Consider the following 16,099-nt stretch of genomic DNA (forward strand, 5'->3'; position numbering starts at 1 on the left):
TCCGTGGGTTGATCAGGCTGCGAGGCAGTTGCAACCTGATTCCTAGCCAACTGTAGGGCTGCTTCCAGGGCAGACATGGCCTCCCTCTGACGGCGGTCCATCTCCGCTTGCCTTTCACTCAGCTCCAGGCGCTGTCGCTCAATTTCCTGCTGCTGCCACGCCATGATTTCGGCGGCACTTTCTTGGCTGGCCCTCAGATTGGCCAGCTCCTCATGCAATGCCCCTAGGGTACTCTTCAGCGTCGCGTCGTCCATTTCTTCCTCATTTTCCGCCACGTTTGGAGGAGGAGGATGAGGCGGGTTAGATGGTGCAGCGCCGGCTGCCTGTCCAGTTTTCCTGGTAGTTTTCGCCATTGGTTTTCTCAACGATGCTATATTAAGCTCTCAATGAAAGCACCAGAATGTTGACCCAGATTTTGGCCAACTGACACGGAGTCAAAATACACTTGACGTGGATGAATACGTTGAAAAGAATGTGATGACGAAAATAATAAGAACACAAGATTTTATAGTGGTTCGGCCCCAGGATCTGGTAATAACCTACGTCCACTTGAATTGTTTATTGAAATGAGATTCAAAGGGGTGATCAAAGAACTGGGGTTCAATGAGTTTCACTAACCTATGAAGAAGAAAATACAATTATTCTCGTGTAATCTCTCTCTAATCTCAAAAGATCTTTTTTGCTCAAAAGAAAAGGATCTGTTTCCCTGAGCCCTCTTCCTCTATTTATAAGCTCAGGGAAGATTTACATTGATTTGTTACAGATATTCTTTCCTAAATAATCGGATACTCAGGAAATCATGGGAGATAATTTCGGATTCCATCATAACTGCCTAAGATTTCCTCCGCGTATAATGTGCGTACGACCAGGCTGGTCGTATGAAGAAACCGATCGCATGATACTGAATGTCTTCATGGTCGATAGTCGAACACAGATTCTTCCAGGTGTCAGCCACGTGTAATTAATGCCTGCCATGTCATTCACTTCTGATTTTAGGGATAACAATTTACAATTTGAATCTTGATTTAAATTAATTTAACACAAATTTGTCGTAATTAATAAAATTTTCCAATTTTCTATTTTATTATCTAAATCACATATCTCTGTAAAATTGACCTAGTCTACTTTAAAAATCCTAATTGATAATTAAATAAATTAATTGAGATATTATAGATTATTTACTCAAATGTGATGCGGGGACCATGGAACAATGAAATCAAGCTCCAATAAGTTACCGTGAATTTATTTACGAATAATTTCACCACCGTAATAATTCCTTGTGACTCCACTATAGACTCGGAATTGCACTCTTGAATTCATAGAATGCTTTACACCAAATGTAAATATGTTATCCATTGTTATAATTATTATCGTCATTCAACCCTCTATAGAGGATCTACTAATGAGACGGGTGCTTATTACTTGTTACCCCTCATTTGTATGATATTTCCGTAAACTTGATTACAGAAATGAGATCTCTATTATTTAACGCTTGAACTAAGCTATAAGGAAATCATCATTTTACTTCTTACATAGAACCTATAGATTTCATATCTATGATAAACACTCCCACTCAATTATACTATCAGGTCCCCAACATGTAAGTATGAGCTAGTCCGTCGGGTAAGCTGGTAACGAAAAAAATCTAAGAACTTGAATAATATAATTAGTGGAATATTAATCACTTAGAATTGGGATTGAATTGACCTATTGTAAACTTTATGATATGACTAGATTAGATAATAACGATACATTAGTTCTCTATCTATAATCAATATTGGTCCTATCTGATGTAACAAAATACATCTCATCTTATCTATTTGGTCAATGTCCTCGATAGGACATCACACTAAATTGTGTAAGTAGAACATATCATTGATTAACAAGTCAGTGTAAATCATGTGCACTAACTTAATCTTAGGACTAATACTTTAGAACATATAACCACAATTATAATCCACTATGACCAAGTCACTATAACTGTGACTATCCATATGTTCAGGATTTAATAGATGTTTATATTAAACAAATAAACAAGAGAGCAATGTGGTTGACAAGGAAAAATTGATTTATATTCTTTATTGATAATGAAATGAGGTTACATAGAAAATTAGTTTTACACAGGGCATAAAATCCCAACAGGAGCTTGTACAATGAACTCGGGGCTAAAGAAAGCTTCATTAAATGCTGCACAATTGTACTACGAACAAGACATGTAAACTCATGTTTTTCAAGTACAACATTTGCCCCCAAGCCTCTGATCATGCATGACGTCACCCCTATCTCTGACAAGCACCGTAGATGATTTTCCACTTCTGCCATAGGAAACATGCTCACCTACCCTCTCAAGTACTTTGACATGTGTCACGCCCTTATCGGAGTCTGTTTGGGTTCCCAAGTACTGTGACAATTGTGTTTTCATCTTTTTTGCTGTCGTTTCGCCCATTCAATCGTCACCATATGATCTAAAATGGCCTTGATCATATGGTCCTTAATTTTCTATGGAGATTTTCTATATGTACCCCTTTCTTTTACATCTCAATTTTTACCTTCATCTATCTTTGCAAAATCACTCTCTAGTTTTCCAACTTTTGCCTTATTTTCTCAGAAGCTCTTTGTGGTTGTTCTCCTCGGTTCGACAAAAGCAATCAACTTTCATCGTCGTCCATAATATATTTGCTCATCACTATACGTTCTTCAAACCTTCTTTGAACCAATGCTGCTATTTATATATATATTTCCCTCTGAAATGCCTTTGTTTTTACGTTCTTCACCCATTATTTCCCTTTGAGAGACTTATTTCGAATAAATGTAGCGTTAGGAATCGCTTGTTGATGTGGTAGTATAAGGAATAATGGAAAACACAATAGGAAAAATTTTAGGAATTTTTCTAGGTTTTTGGTTCAGATCAAGAACAATTATGGCAAGTTTTTAAGGTAAATTCTTGGTTTGAATCATAAAACTAGGTATTTTGTAGGCTATGCTATTTGTGACGCCCTACTAGTTCGGGATCATCACCTAGTGTGTTAAAAGTAGTGCTTATCTTGCTAAGCAAGATGGTTTGAACTCAAAAGTGTGATTTAAAATTAAATAAGAAACTAATACGTCAAAATTTGATAAAAAAGTATAAATTGCTTCATTATGTTCATAAAAGTTTACATGGCATCCCATTTAGTTTAAACAAAATAGTATTTACAACTTCTGTTCTCAAAAGGGGTCGACCTAAGTGACAAAAATCAGACTTTTAACTAAAGTCCATCAGATGACTCAAACCTGTACGTTAATCGAGCTGAACATGTACGCGTCACTACAAAACTCTCCAGCTCATGGCTGATCTACTTTCCCCTTGCCCTCACCTGCACCATAGAGCACTCGTAAGCCAAGGCCCAACAAGAAAAGCCCGACAGGACGATAATAATAATAATCACAACACACATATATAATAATCCACATAATCCATATATATTAATTTAATCATATACACATCTAACACGACCCATGCCGAGTAAATGCATAATCAAGCACAACACTTACGACCCAAGTCGAATAAGTGCATAACTACACTCTATTATTGGCCTTGCCATCACGACCTACATTCCACATAATCTTAGCCAAATACGGTCTATACTGGTCAATCGTAATCAAATTAGTTCAATTAAACATAACAAAACAGAAGCATGCATGTAACGCTATGGATAGCCAAGATCGCTACACTATGTATTTTAAATAGTGCTAGACTCTCTAAACGAGTCTTTTGGCCATAAATGTGTAACTAAACTTGATTAACGACATAGGGTTAAATTTTTTAGACGAAAGGAATAGTCATTGCATTAAAACTTTCAGTTCGTACATGGGATCCCAAAAATAAACATTTAAAAATGTTATTTACAACTCAAAAAGTTACAATAAGCTGGCCTAAGCAGCAAAATAGGGTTTAGCCCTAGTTCCTCTGATAAACCCTGGCCGTAGTGGTCGAGAAACCGCATATGTACACACCGCCACCGAAGCTCTCCAACTCATGGCTGGTCCATCTTCCCTTTCCCCTTACCTGTACCACATAGCACCCGTGAGCCAAGTCTCAGCAAGAAAACTTAAACATGCTTATAAGCAGTTAACCATATATTACATAATCATAATTAGCATGTCTAGCAGTAATAACTCTACTCGTGCATGCATTCTACTCAAATAAGTGACTACAAGGTCACACCAGGGGATCGTTGCCCTTAATAAAGGACCATAGAGTCATACTGGGGCCTGTTTCCCTAGGATAAGTGACTAGAGTCACCCTCGGGCCCATTGCCCTATCCACTGTATAACCAACCATAGGGCTAGCCAAGCGTACTTGGCGCTTTAATTTCAAAGAGACCATAGGGTTGGTCAAGCGTATACCACACTCCTGATTATGCCTAACCATACCGGACTACGCTCAGCGCACTATTTCCCCCCTTGAATTATAAGTCAATCCTTTCAGCCAACTCTCAACGAGCTATTGTCGTTCTTGACTTAAGTTAAGCCTTTTCAATCAGATAATCAGATAAGCATACATTAAATATCACAAGTATGCACAACACAGTTAACATGTCTAATAAAACAATCCAAGCATAGTCATAACCATGTTCAACAACCAGGCCAAGCCCTAACAACATATATCACGTATTGGGTGTAGTTTTCTTACCTCTGGTCCAAGCACATGATAGATAAAATGACCCTCGAGCACGATCTTGCCCCGAGCCCTAGCAGTAACCTAGTCACAACCATAAATAATATACTCATTATGATTCAATACCAAAAACAAACTTCGGGACCAATCCCTTACCCTCGGGACTTCCAATTCCAACCAACAGGGTGGTGGAGTCATCCCCCGAGCCCCTAAGTTCTTCCCAAGCTCTAAAAGTGAGTCTTGTAGAAAATGGCATAGGGCAGGGGCACCCAAACAAAAAAAAGAGCCCCCCAAGAACTCCTCTACATAGTGTAGGGGCGTCCAGTACAAGGGCAGGGGCGCCCAAACCAAATAGAGAGCCCCCAAGCCCTCCCCTGCTTAGCGCAGGGTTGCCCAAACCCAGGGCAAGGGCGCTACAACACGAACCCATAATTCTAGGTTTCATTTTCTGTAGTTCCTTCGACCTAACTTCGTCAAACTCCAACCCAAGACCCCCAAGAGTCATCAAACCAAGCTCATGACTCAATTCTAATGAAACCTTGACCCCCAAGTTGGTTATCCAAGTGCCCAAGAACCCATAAACACCCTCAAAGTTCTCAGAAAACCAGAGATGCCAAGATTCACACTTTGAGTTCTAAAGTCATTTTCTAAGCAAAACCATAAATCAAGAGCTCCAATTCGTGATTCAAACCATCACAAGCCTTTAAATTATTTTATAACCCAATTCCTAACCTCAAATAAATCTTTAAACAACACCAAAAGCACCAAAAACGAAAATTAAGATTCAAAACCCACCACAACCAAAGAACACCAAGAGCATGAAATACACTTAAGCAAACCCTTATCTCAGCTGCAAAATTTCAAACTCCTAGCTTTCCTTGGTCAACAACCTTTAAACCCAGCAAAAAGAACTCCAGTTACACAAGATTTCTCCCACAAGTTTCCTAGCTTAGCTTTCTTCAAAGTTTCTTCAAAGGAGGACTAAGAGAGAAAAACAAAGAGAGGGAGAGAAAGTGAATTACGTAAAATGAGCCAGTGTGATCTGCTTTGGCCAATTTACCCTCATCCAAGCCAATGCCCCTTTAACCAAACCAATGACATTTTGGTCTTTTCCCGAGATTCCCACTAATCTTGAATATCACTCTAATTCCCCAATTAAATCCATTACACTCAAATACTCCTCAAATAATTTCCCATAACCCGATAAATCTCGGTAATGTACTAAATTACCAAAATACCCCTAGGCTCACCCCGAGCTGGGTATTTGGCCCCGTTGTGACTACACCGCTAATCTGCCCATGTAACGCCCTGATAGCCAAGACCGTTACACTGTGTGTTTATAAAGTGCCAGACTTGCTAATCAAGTCATTTAAATAAAATCGTGTCATTGAAACTATAAAGGAACTAGGGTTAAAAGCGTTTTGGTCTCAAAAGCCACATTTTCATTAAAAAGCATAATCTGTTACATGGGATCCCAAAAATATTTAGTTCAAAGACCGTTTACAAAAGACACAAAGTTTATATACAACAACTGGCCACGCTAAGGCAAATCAAGCAGTTAGGTGATCCCTGTCCTGGTCCACTCCTCGACCGTGGCGGTCGAACCGCTGGCTATGTACATTTCACCTCGGAGCTCTCCACCTTAGGTTTGGTCCAGCTTGCCTTTGCCTTTACCTGCACCATGTAGCACCCGTGAGCCAAGGCCCAGCAAGAAAACACAACAACAACGGAGCATAAGTAATTAGCAAACAAGTCAATATCTCACATTTCATTACATAATCTTAACCATATCATCAATCAGTATAGTCAAGTATTCCACATATTAGGCATATCAATTCATATCATTAACAGTTCACAAATGATAACTAGGGCTAGCGCCCTCAGGCTGCTCCCTCCGTTATCCTGTTGTCCTTGGCTACCAATGGCCAATCCGCGCCCTGTGCGCTAATATCATGTACGGTACTCCTAGACCACTTTTACATGTCCCATGGCGTAATACTAACATTGACACGACACAATTCTCGGGAGCACTTAGTCCCATCACAATCAAACAACCGGGTGTAGTTTTCTTACCTTTCAGTTCACTAGATTCTGATGCCCCAAAGCCACGAGCTCGGTCCTCAACCCCAAGCCTCTCCAAAGACCTAGTCACAACACAAATGAAACATCCTTTGTCACTAACCAATCCAAAACTACTTCCCGGAACCAATCCCACGCTCTCGTAACCCCCAAATCCCTAAAACAATGCACCGAAGACATCCTCCGAACCCTCGGAGCAAAGGCTCAAAATTGCAAAATCCCATGTTCTGAAATTGGCCTAGCGCCGCGGCGCCCAGCAAGTCAGAGAGCTTGCTCTGCCCAGAATCAGCCTCGCGCCGCGGCGCCCAAGAACAGGGCCGCGGCGCTCTTTCGGGAACCCAGATTTCTGGGTTTTTCCTTGCGTTTTTCCGAACCCAAATCACTCCAAATCATTCCAAACTCATACCTAAGACCCAAAACCAACTCAAAACCCCTAATAGACCACACAAAAACCTAAAAAACGTCATACCCTAGCTCAATTACACAATCATTCCCAAAATTCACTCTTGAGTTCCATGCCTTAGTAACTCAAACCAGAAAGTTAAAAGCTTAAACCTATTCCCAAACCACACTTCAATTTCCCTAATTCATAACAGAAATAAACTTTACAATTACATAGAATCCTTACCTTGAATGAAGAGTCCAACCTCTAGTTTCCTTGCTTCCAGCTCCAAGTTAGGCCTTATAATCCCTCAAGCTGAATTCCCACAAAACAGCCATAACTATCCTTGAATTTCCACATTCAATCTCTGAAAATCCAAACTTAAGTTCAACAAAGCAAAGTTCTAATCCTTACCTTTAAATAACCTTGGCCTAGGCTTGATTTGATTACTTCAACCCCCTTGATTCTCCTTCCAAGACTCAAATTCAGCTTCCTTCTTCTATTTTTCTTTTGCTCTATTTCTAGGTCTCAAGATTCAGCATAAATCAATTTCCAAAGTGTTATACATAACTACCTTTACCTTCAGCTGAAGCTCATCTAAACCACTGCCAAAAGACCACCTCATCCCTCCACTAATACCCCTTCCTAACTAAACCTCAAGGGTACACTTGTCCTTTTACCTACATAACAATTCTACCACTTCTCCAACAAAACCTGTTACTCTCTATGGTTACTAACAGTTACACAAGTTACCATATTACCAGTTACCATTATCTCTCAAGAGCTAATTTACAAAATCCCCAAAGTACCCCTAGACTCCTCCCGAGCTGGGTATAAAATCCCGTTGTGACTTCTAAGTTATCCAGCTCTCTAGGACCGTCTCGGCACGTGCATCACATTGATATCACCACACTCACGTGGTACAAATCACATAACATAATTATCACATAGTCATGCATCTCAAATACTCAAATAGTCATATAACATGCTTTAAATCATAATCATGCATCTTAATCATTAAATTCATACATAATTCCCATTATGCCCTCCAGGCACACTAATCAAGGCCCTTAAGCCTTATTAGTGAATTTGGGTCGTTACAGCCCATTAGAATTGTCTCATGCCGAGTAACCCAAATATATCCACATAATAATGTGTTCTTAATCATAAAACACATATATTTACAAATATGCCATCAATGGATCAAAATTACGAAAATGTCATTCTAATAAGAAATGGGCCCACATGCATGCTTAATACACCCTAAACATACAAATATAGTTATATCATAATATAACTCATATAATCATAAACATGCACATAATATTCAAATATTGCTTTCCTGGCCCCCTAATCAAGGCACTGAGCCTTATTAGGGAAATTAGGATGTTACAATTATCCCCTCCTTATAGGAATTTCGTCCTCAAATTTTTTACCTGAACAACTCGGGAACTATTCCCGCATATTGGACTCTAATTCCCACGTCGCCTGTTCAACCTTGCCGTTCCTCTATAATACCTTAACAAAAGGTATGGTTTTATTCCCCAGGACCTTATCCTTCCTATCTAATATCTGGACTGGCTGCTCCTCATAGGATAAATCTGCCTGGAGCTCCATATTTTCATAATTCAATACATGAGTCTCATCTGATACATACATCCGAAGCATTGAAATATGAAACACATTGTGTACTGTTGACAATGCCAGAGGTAAGTCCAATCTATAGGCCACCTAACCAATCCTCTCTAGGATATCAAAAGGTCCTACAAATCTAGGGCTCAACTTGCCCTTCTTCCCAATTCTCGTTAACCCTTTCAAAGGGTTAAACTCTAAGGAAGACATAGTCTCCCATTCGGAACTCCACGTTCTCGCGCTTTAAATCTGAATAACTTTTCTGTCTTCTCTGACACGCGAGCATCTGAGCTCTGATCTTTTTGATTGCCTCATTGGTCCTCTGAACTACTTCAATACCCAATATTACCATACAACATCTCACAAGGAGCCACTCCAATGGTCGATTGATAGATGTTATTGTAGGAAAACTCTATCAAAGGCAAATACTTACTCCAAGACCCTTCAATGTCTAGCACACATGCTCGTAGTATGTCCTCCAATATCTGTATCGCCCTCTCAGATTGTCCATCTGTATGAGGATGATAAGTGGTACTAAACTTCAGTTGTGTACCCATAGCTTTTTGCAAACTTCCCCAGAACTTGGAAGTAAATGCGGGGTCCCGATATGATACTATAGACTTTGGAGCCCCATGAAGATGCACTATCTCTCTCACATAAAGATCTGCATACTGGTCAATTGTATAAGCCATCCTCACTAGTAAAAAGTGAGTTGATTTGGTGTATTGATCTACGATAACCCACACCGAATCACGCTGGCCCATTGTCCTTGGCAACCTAACCACTAAATCCATTGTGATGTCCTCCCATTTTCACTCTGGGATATCCAGAGGCTTAATAGCCTTTCTGATGCTTAGCCTTGACCTGTTGACACGTCAGGCACTTAGCCACATACTCAGTTACATCTCTCTTCATCCCAGGCAACCAATATAAAGTATTCAAATCCTGGTACATCTCCGTGGTGCCTGGATGCAAAGAGTAAGGGGTGGTATGAGATTCATCCAGAATCTTCCGTCTGATAAAAGCATCCATCGGAACACAAAGTTGACCCTTGTATCTTAGTAAGCCCATCTCTGACACTGTATAGTCCCTAGCCACTCCAGCTAGGACGTCCCCTCTAATCCTCATTAGTTGCATATCACTTAACTGACTTTCCTTTATCCTCTCTAAAAGAGTAGACTGTAGGGTAATGTTGGCTAATTGGCCCACCACTAACTCTATCCCTGCTTTGGTCATATCCTCTGCCAATTCCTGGGATATCTTCCTCGAGTTGTATAATTGTCCCGGACCATTCCGACTTAAGGCATTTTCCACCACGTTGGCTTTCCTTGGGTGATACAAGATTTCACAGACATAATATTTCACCAGCTCTAACCAACGCCTCTGTCTCATGTTTAAATCCTTCTGTGTGAAGAAATACTTCAAGCTCTTATGGTCAGTGTATATCTCACACTTCTCCCCATAAAGATAATGCCTCCATACCTTTAGCACAAAGACCACCGCTGCTAGCTTCAAATCATGAGTGGGATATCTCTGTTCATAATCCTTCAGCTATCGTAATGCATAGGCAATCACCTTCCCTGCCTGAATAAGGACACAACCTAACCCTTGTGTTGAGGCATCGCAGTAAACCATGAACTTCTCCCGATCTGTTGGAAGACTCAAATTTTGAGCAGTAATCAAACGCTGCTTCAACTCCTGGAAGCTGTTCTCAAATCTCTCTTACCACGCAAACTTCTAGTTCTTGCGTGTCAGTTCTTTTACTGGGGTAGCAATCCTTGAGAATCCTTGCAAAAAATGCCTGTAATAGCCTGACAATCCAAGAAAACTCCTGATCTCTGAGGCATTCCTTGGTCTTGGTCAATCTCTGACTGCCTCAATCTTAGCTGGGTCCACCTTGATTCCATCTCTACTTATAAGGTGACCAAGGAAAGTCACATGCGACAACCAGAACTCGCACTTCTTGAACTTCGCATACAATCTGTGTTCCCTCAGCCTTTGTAAAACCACATGAGATGTTGCTCACACTCTTCCTCTGATTGAGAATAAATTAGAATGTCATCGATAAAGACGATCACAAATCGATCTAGATAAAATCTGGGCCTAATAAAACCCATGTCTAACAACTCCTGCAACTGTACCTTCAGTTCTTTCAACTCTGCCAGGGCCATTCCATATGGTGCCCTAGACACTGGATCTTTCCCTGGTGCCAGTTCAATAACAAACTCTATTTCTCTATGCGGCGGCAACTCCCAAAAATGCACTACTACAAAACTTTACTTAGGCAACACACGAGAGATAACATTTTTTGTAGAACTATTGTATGGTGTCAAAAATAGACATGGCACAACAGTAGCTCTTGAACTGCCGTGTCATGCAAATTAGAACTTACATGAGACAACAGTTCTAGTAAGACTATCGTAACATGTCTACTTTTAACACGAGACGTCATTTCTACAAAAACTGATGTCTCATCCAATACAATTTTTTTTAATCAAGTAGGGATAAAATTGTATTTTGTATTATAATTTAATATATTATATAAATATATTCATAAAAAAATTATAAATTAATAATATGCAACATATAATAACTATTACTCAAAAAATGAGTTTTTTTAAAAATAATTATTCAAATATTGTATAATTTTATAATAATTTGTAATATTAATTGTTAATTCAATTAGTTAATATATATTTAAAAAAAGAAGCTTTTTTAAATAAAAATTCATGAATTCTACTTATTATGATGTTATAGAACTAATTTTCTTTTTCTCTTTTGAAACTAATAACAACTATTTAAAAAAACGAATAGAAAAATTAATTAATATTGAAATAAAACTTGTCAAAGTAGTAACTAATAATTTGTAATGCTAAATTTTTTTAGTTAAAAATAGGTTATATATATTAATTTATCCAAATTTTTAATGTTTTTTTAAAATAAATTAGTTTAATTAAATTTGTATCTTCTTATATAATTTAATAAATATAATTGTTAGTTGAAAATGAGTTATTTAAATCATTAATTTTTTTTAATATTAATCAGTTGTTAAATTTTTATAATATTGTTCTTTTAATAAATTATATATATTATATTAATAATATTTTTTAAGATAAAAAGTTAACTAAAATAAAAAAAAATTATAATTTTGATAAATAATAATACGTGTTTTTATTTCTTTTTAAAACAAAATTTTTTTTACATAAAAAAATAAATATATATTTTAATACTATATAGGTAAATGCTCATTTGATACTCTGTATTTTATCGAAAAATAATCTTGGTACCCTATGTTTTCAATAATACTCATTCGATACCTTGTAATTGCAAATTGTACCTATTTGGTACCCTAAATTTAAATTTTTTCAACTTATTTTTTAAAAATTACCAAACCACCTTAAGTTATATTAATAATTAATTAAATATTATATTAAATTATCTATTAATAAAACACTAAAATATGAAACAAATAAGAAATATATTTTAATTCAAACAAAGTAAATTAAAATAAAAAAAATGGTTTTCCTTTTCTCTAACCATTTGTATTGGTTTGCAGGGCCAGTCGTCATTCCAGGAAGCAGCCATAGTGACGTGGAGCATTACAAATGGTATCAGATCCTTGGCCTAGCCAGAAGTGTGGCCGACAGGGACGTTGGACCTCTAAGGGAGGGGGGGGGGGGGGGGTGATTGTGACAGTTAGAATCCCGTGGTCTGCAGGGGAAAAGACTGGGTAAAAAACTGTGCAATCCCACATCGCCTGGGGAAGGTCAAGTGTAATGATTCTAAAACTGTGTAGGTATGGGACTACACAGTTAAATATGGCTAAAATGGATTGATGGGTACTACCTATGCCAACAAGATGCAGCTTCTTTTCAGTAGGCTATCACTTGAGAACTCCAAAGTTAAGCGTGCTTGACCCGGAGAAGTCTCATGATGAGTGACCTCCTGGGAAGTTTTCCTAGGAAGCGTGCGAGTGAGGACAAAGCACACAAGAAAGAATCGTGTTGGTTTGCAGGGCTAGTCGTCATTCTAGGAAGCAACCATAGTGACGTGGAGCGTTACACATTGTGATTCCCTGACAACGCTGGAGGCAAGGCCAATATATAAGCCATTTTCCCTATTCTTTCTAGGATCTCAAAAGTTCTGAAAAACGTAGGGCCGCTCAGTTTCCTTTTTTTTTTTTCCAAACCATTTTACTCCTTTCATCGGCGAAACTCAGAGAAAAACATAGTCCCCAACTTGGAACCCCACATTCCTATACTTTGGATCTGCGTAGCTTTTGTGTCTACTCTGTGAAGAAAGCATTCTTTCCCTAATCTTCTCAATAACCTCACTTGTTCTTTGAACCACCTCGGGACCAAGATACTTCCTTTCACCCATTTGATCTCAATGGATGGGAGATCTGCACTTCCTACTATACAACATATCAAACGAAGCTACTCCGATAGTTGACTGATAACTATTGTTGTAAGAAAACACAATCAAGGGAAGGTATTTTCTCCATGATCCCTCGAAGTCTAATACACATCACGAAGCATGTCCTCTAATATCTGGATCATTCTCTCAGATTGCCCATTTTTCTGAGGATGATAAGCAGCACTGAATTTTAGCTTTGTTCCCATTGCCTTCTGTATGCATTCCCAGAACTTGGAAGTAAATGTAGGATCTCGATTTTACACTATAGACTTTGGTGCCCCATGGAGACGTACAATCTCTTTCACGTATAGTTCAGTGTACAGATCCACAGTATAGTTCGTTAGCACAGGCAAAAAGTATGCTGACTTGGTATATCGATCTACGATAACCCATACAAAATCATATTTCCCCACATTTTTAGGTAACCCAACCACAAAATCCATTGTTATATCCTCCCATTTTCATTCAGGAATGCCCAAAGGATGTAATAACCCCACTAGCTTCCGGTGTTCAACTTTCACTTGCTGGAAAGTTAGGCACTTAGCCACATATTCTACTACATCTTTCTTCATTTCTGGCCACCAATATAAAGATTTCAAATCCCGATACAACTTCGTGGTGCCTGGATGTAACAAATATGGAGTGGTATGAGACTCATCCATAATCTCTTTCTTAATACAAACATCCATCAGAACACATATCCGATCCTTATATCTCAACATATCAGTCTTAGAAATAGTAAAGTCCTTAGCCACTCCAGCTAAGACTTACTCTTTATGCTTCACCATCTGCAGTTCACTCATCATGTTTCTTTAATTCTTTCAAGGAAAGTATACTGGATAGCTATATTTGCCAATTTACCAACCACGAAGTCTATACCAGCACTAGTCATTTCTTCAACTAACTTTGCTGAGATCTGTCTCGAACTATACACCTGGCTTGGACCTTTCCGACTTAAAACATCAGCCACCACGTTGGCTTTCCCTGGATGATAAATGATTTCACAATCATAATCCTTCACTAGTTCTATGTTGGGAATATATTTTACAGGGACATAAATATTTTCACGTATGTTTCATATATTAAACAAATTAACATATAAAACAACCTAGAAACATGTTTCCAATGAATTTCATAAAGTAAATCAAATAACAGAGTTTAAGGATCTTACTTTTACACAGAAGATATTGACACTCATTCCTTCACTCTCTCTAACCCTTGTTCATTTCCATCTCAGAGAAATAACAAGAGAGTATACTGGATCTTCAAACTACATAGTCTTTCACAATTTTCCTTGATCACCTATACTAGGGTGCGCAATTCTCAACATATGAGATGGGAAAATTATGGAGAAGAAGAGAGTAGTGATGGGTGACCACAATAGGTCTCTTTTGAGTATAGGATTTTGCTTTTTCATACTTACCTTAACAACCCTAGACTTAAGTCCCTATTTATAGCAACATTTTAGGGTTAATTTAATTTAATTAAACAATTAAAATAATAGCTTAAAAATCCCTATATGGCTGAATATTATATATTTTTCCAAGCCTTGGAATTTTACCATTTTTAAATTCAAAGCATAAAAGCCTTTTAAATTCAAATATTATTATTTTCTATAATTATATAATAAAGCAAAACCCTTATGAATTAATTAACTAAATATAATATATATTTATATGGGTGCACTCTTAATTGTGTATTGCATGTTTGAAAAACGGGCTTTATATTCTGCGACCTAATGAACCCCTTGCTCTTAACAATGATGTATTCAAAGTAGTTAAACATAGGACCAATAAACGTCAAAAGACCGATAACAATAACATGACGTATTTATGGCATTTGAGACTAGGTCACATTGGCTATGATAGAATTCAACAACTTACAAAGGATGGGCCTTTGAGGGAACTCACCTTAGGTGAATTACCTATTTGTGAATCTTGTCTAGAAGGCAAACTGACCAAGCGTCCATTCTCTGCAAAGGGTGATAGGGCCAATGAACCACTTGGACTTGTTCATTCAGATGTTTTTGGATCTTTGAATGTAAAAGATAGGGGTGGTTTTGAGTATTTTGTCACTGTCATTGATGATTACTCTAGATACTCATGTCTTTACCTAATGCATAGGAAATCATAAACATTTTCAAAGTTTAAGGAAAACCTAGCATTGGCTTAGAACCAATTAAGTAAAACGTTAAAGATCTTGCAATCTGATAAGGGTGGAGAAGATTTGGATATGTAGTTCCAAGATCATTTAACTGAACTTGGAATTTCATAACAACTTACTGTCCCAGGTACATTTCATACTTACCTTAACAACCCTAGACTTAAGTCCCTATTTATAGCAACATTTTAGGGTTAATTTAATTTAATTAAACAATTAAAATAATAGCTTAAAAATCCCTATATTGCTGAATATTATATATTTTTCCAAGCCTTGTAATTTTACCATTTTTAAATTCAAAGCATAAAAGCCTTTTAAATTCAAATATTATTATTTTCTATAATTATATAATAAAGCAAAACCCTTATTAATTAATTAACTAAATATAATATATATATGGGTGCACTCTTAATTGTGTATTGCATGTTTGAAAAACGGGCTTTATATTCTGTGACCTAATGAACCCCTTGCTCTTAACAATGATGTATTCAAAGTAGTTAAACATAGGACCAATAAACGTCAAAAGACCGATAACAATAACATGACGTATTTATGGCATTTGAGACTAGGTCACATTGGCTATGATAGAATTCAACAACTTACAAAGGATGGGCCTTTGAGGGAACTCACCTTAGGTGAATTACCTATTTGTGAATCTTGTTTAGAAGGCAAACTGACCAAGCGTCCATTCTCTGCAAAGGGTGATAGGGCCAATGAACCACTTGGACTTGTTCATTCAGATGTTTTTGGATCTTTGAATGTAAAAGATA

This window comes from Humulus lupulus, chromosome 8 (assembly GCF_963169125.1).
Source record: "Humulus lupulus chromosome 8, drHumLupu1.1, whole genome shotgun sequence".
NCBI classification, from domain to species: Eukaryota; Viridiplantae; Streptophyta; class Magnoliopsida; order Rosales; family Cannabaceae; genus Humulus; species Humulus lupulus.